The 4,860-nt window shown below is 28.8% G+C and overlaps 1 pseudogene; it reads left to right on the forward strand.

The window, feature by feature from the left end:
* Positions 1-3,995: 3,995 nt before the first annotated feature.
* On the forward strand, positions 3,996-4,128 carry LOC145293553 (U2 spliceosomal RNA; annotated as a pseudogene).
* Positions 4,129-4,860: the final 732 nt, after the last annotated feature.

The following is a 4,860-nucleotide window of genomic DNA, read 5'->3' on the forward strand; positions in this document are numbered from 1 at the left end:
AACGAATAATAAGTAAAAAAAAAGAAATAGATTATAGTGTTTTCTTAAAATTTTTTTACATGACAAGAATGATAACGGATGAGAAATGCGTATCTCGGAATGGTATGAAAGGTGAAATTCTATTGGGCGCAATTGTACATCGGGGTTAAGAATAGAATCTAAAGAAACGAAGGGAATGAAAAATAAACAAAAGAACAAACAAAAAAGCAAGCGCACATATATATATATATATATATATATACATACTTAATTTACATATATATATATATGTATATATATATATATATATATATATATATATATATATATATAGAGAGAGAGAGAGAGAGAGGGGGGGGAGAGATAGACACACACACACAAACACCTCAATTGTACATTGTGTGAATATGAAACACTAGTGGATGTAGATACAAACGAATACTTATTATTTACTCAAAAATATCAAGCCCCCTTAAGAATATATAAGATGAGCACTATCTTCGGGTTTATAGCTAAAGCAATCACCAAGCGTCTATACAATGTTAACGACTTCAGTTCGAGCGAACCCTCTACATTACCTAATGTACTCGCCCTAATTCGGCGTTTAATAGTCCTTAATTTCCTTCATTTCCATGGGCATTGTAATATGGCTCTGAAGTACAGGCTCGCCAAATGGAACAAAAAGTAGATTCGAAGCTATGTTCGAATTTCACGACAGGCAGCAATTGTCACCATACACTGATGATTTTGTAAGCATGATCCACAAACACGAGTGTATGTAGGAAAAACTTTATAATAAGTTATATATTTATGAATACACGTACACATACACTTTTCACGATAAAGTTAGAACCCAGAATTAGATAGAATCGAGCAATTACATCAACAACAGACAACGCCAGACCCCAAGTGGGTTTCAATGTACTGCATCTCATCACTGACGTGCTCCGACATAGGTGCGAACCCAGGTCGTCGAACGCATGAAGTGTACAATACTGACGACTTAACCATATGGGCCACGGGGTAATCTATTGACTATAAATTCTTATATTTTTATCCAGTTCTACATTCTACGACGTGACAAGCAACGCCTCTATACAACTAAGATAGTTACTTCTGGTATGCAGGCGGTAGATATCACATCTACAAACCTTTCCTGAAATTAGCCGACTCCCCAGGCACGATTTCGGAACAACCTATATGTGGAGGGATATCACGTCCCTACGAAGGAGGAACCACTTTTTCTACACATATTAGACATTAAGAGGAGATTATATAGATATATAAATGCCCATTCACATACACGTTTCACGATAAACTGATGTTCCTTTTGGTTTCGATTCTAGCTGATGGCCCCCAAATAGATTTTTTTTTTTTTTACTTTTGAAATCACGACCGTATAATAATATATATAAATTCTGGAAAAATAAAAATATCATATTTATGGGTACTTTACGCCCGGGCAAAGCCAGCACCCCCCCTCATTAGCATATATACATATGGTATGTGTATTAGTATGTATGCGTATATATGGGTGTTAATTGTTCATGCATATATATATATATATATATATATATATATATATATATATATATATATATATATATATATATATATATACCTGTACCCTTATGCACATGTTTTTATGTAGAAGCTTCACTTGGTCTATGGTTTAAATATACATATTATTATTATTATTATTATTATTATTATTATTATTATTATTATTATTCACTTATTTATTTATTTCTTATCTATGTTTTCCCTATATTTATTGAGGGAGAGATGGAATTTACACACCGTTAAAAAAGACCATATTGACTATAACTCTTCAATAGTTTTATTATTATTATTATTATTATTATTATTATTATTATTATTATTATTATTATTATTATTATTATTATTATTCATAACTAATCATCACATTATTTTACCGTTTAACAATTTCATTTCTATTCCATTATACACACTGACATCTATTGCGTCTTATTTTTGCCGTTTCAATTAAACTCTTTTACGTTGCAACATTAAAAAAAAAACACATTAAAAAGCACACTCTTCTTCCACAAACGGCTAAAATAATTCACGTGAACATTTTCGAACATGATTGCTAGGGATGAACGCTGTTCACGCTACAAATCTCCAGTTCTTTCAACGGTTTTCTTTTTCTTTTTTTCATTTTGAGACTTTTTTTTCTGACCAAGAGCGGAGGTCCGCTTGAAATATAAAAAGAAAACAATAAAAATATTAAATACAAAAGTAACATCGTTTTTTATGCTTCGGAAAATCCTCATAAGCTTAAAATCAATATATATATATATATATATATATATATATATATATATATATATATAAATATATATATATATATATAAATATATATATATATATATATATGTATATAATTATTATAGCAAAAAATAATATATATATATAAATATATATATATATATATATATATATGTATATAATTATTATAGCAAAAAATAATTATAAATATATAAATAAATAAATATATATATTCACTTATTATAGCCAAAAAATAATTATAAGTATATATATATATATATATATATATATATATATATATATATATATATATATATATATAATTAGAGACAGAAAAAAATGTATTATGGAAACGAGGATACGCAACCATAAGTGTAAAACACCCCATTATTTTATTATACCATATTTCTTCAAACTAAAACATAATTATCAAAGTATAATTACGCAGATAGATATGAAAAGTCTTTATTAAAGTGCGTGCCTATTTCTATTATATGGAGATCAGGCTCGAATGCTGACCCCACAATTTTATTATACCATCCCTATTTAAGTTAAAACACACTTATCAAAGTATTCTTATGTACATTCATATCAAAACACTTGTAAACGTTTTTTTTTTATCTCCATACTTTGTGGACCAGGCGCACACACAGACCCCACAATTTTAATGAACCACCGTTCTGCCAGATCAAACATACCAATTCCTGTGTCTCGATATATCTTCTATCATTATATGTAATCAGTTTTTTTTTTTAAATAGTCAACCATATAGAAGCCTAATCGTGACCAGACACACACACACACACACAGGCATTCAACTTTATATATATATATATATATATATATATATATATATATATATATATATATATATATATATATATACTCTCTTATAACCCAGACCATTTGACCGATCAGGACCAGTCCTAGTATGATAACGGTCAACCACCTATGGATAGTGTACAAAATATTGCAAAGTAAATGTCAAATGTTAACGCCATAGCCTATGTATATATACACTCCTACAGCCCATACAACTGAACCAATATTTACCAAACCGTGCGTAATAATGGTCCCCCACCTAAGGATGGTGCACATATTCTTTCAAACTTTAATCTATTAAAAATTCAGACCAATGATTGTCATTACTCAGACCAATGATTATCATTAAAGTTGATTTGTGTTATTTAAAAAAAAAAAATTGTCCGACTCCTCACTCCGGAAAGAATATTAAAATTAATTTATCGCACTAACTTAACAATTTAAGCTTATCTATTTTATGTTTATGATGAAATCCGAAAAGAATTTTTTAAAAATACTCGATAAATCGACATTAGCAATTTAATCAACATGATAGGCATAAATCGTTACTTACATTATAGACAATAAAACGTGTATTGCTTCTTCCCTCACTGTTAGCTCATCTGATTTTACTTTAGCATATAATACATTTTCAGGAAGTAAAGCAACAGTATTATGCTGTACATATTATAAAGTAATATGTTGAACTTCATGTGGCTATTTATTGATCATACTGATCATATCGAAAAAATACAATTGTTAGTTATGAATCTTATCTCTTTTTAGGCGCGTTCAAGCGACTCTATAAGTCACTCCGTCAGTCGGTCGGTCGGTCGGTCGGTCTGCCCGTAACCCTTTTGTGCTTGGCCTTTTTGGTGAAGATCAAAGGTCTGTTATTAATAGATGCTCTTCTTAACTTTTAAAGCTTTTCTTGGCCTTTTGGCCAAGATAAAAGTGTAGTGTCTGTTCTTACTACATGTGTTTATGTTTGTAACTTTGTGATATAAAGTGGGGATCACCTTTCTGTATTAATTTTATTTAAAATAATCACCCACTTTACAACCAGTCTGTATCAAAGGCATTCATGTCATTCTCTAGATCATTCAAGTTGTTTTTGAAGGATTCCAGTCATTTTTTATTTTTAAGCATTTAAGGCCATTCAATTCATCCTTAATTTCATTAAATCATTCTAAGTCATTTACTTTTTATTTATTTAAGTCATTTCAGCCCATTTTCGGTCATTTTAGTTTATTTTTAAGAATTTAATGTCAACCCTACATTCATGCAATCATTCGGTACACGATAGCACGCAACTAATGGCTATCGGCCTTGTTATTTCAAACAAGCTAAATGCATATACTTCAATTGTGAATCTAATGATGCTGTGAAGTTTGACATACATTTCTTGCGGTTAAGCATCTTGTGTCCATAAGCGCATTAGTCTGATGGCCAAAATATTATAGTATGCTATTAGATTTTATACAAATTTAATGAAAATTATTAAATTAAAATGTGTAATACAATAGGAATACAATTAAGTAACATAAAATATAATCAGCTTATTAATGATTATATTTAGTAAGTGGTGACATATTAATAAAAATATTTAAATAAAAATAGTTTTTAATTATGAAATATATTTAATAATAAAAAATAAATTTCCTTAAAATATACAGAAAAAATTTGCATTTTTTTTTCAAATGGAAAACAATAATTTTTAAATAAAAATTTATAACATATTTTTTAAGTAATTAAGTCACTATTTACTTGCCTCCCATTACGATGAAG

This window comes from Euprymna scolopes, chromosome 14, assembly GCF_053919585.1.
Source record: "Euprymna scolopes isolate OS-2025 chromosome 14, ASM5391958v1, whole genome shotgun sequence".
Lineage (NCBI taxonomy): Eukaryota > Metazoa > Mollusca > Cephalopoda > Sepiida > Sepiolidae > Euprymna > Euprymna scolopes.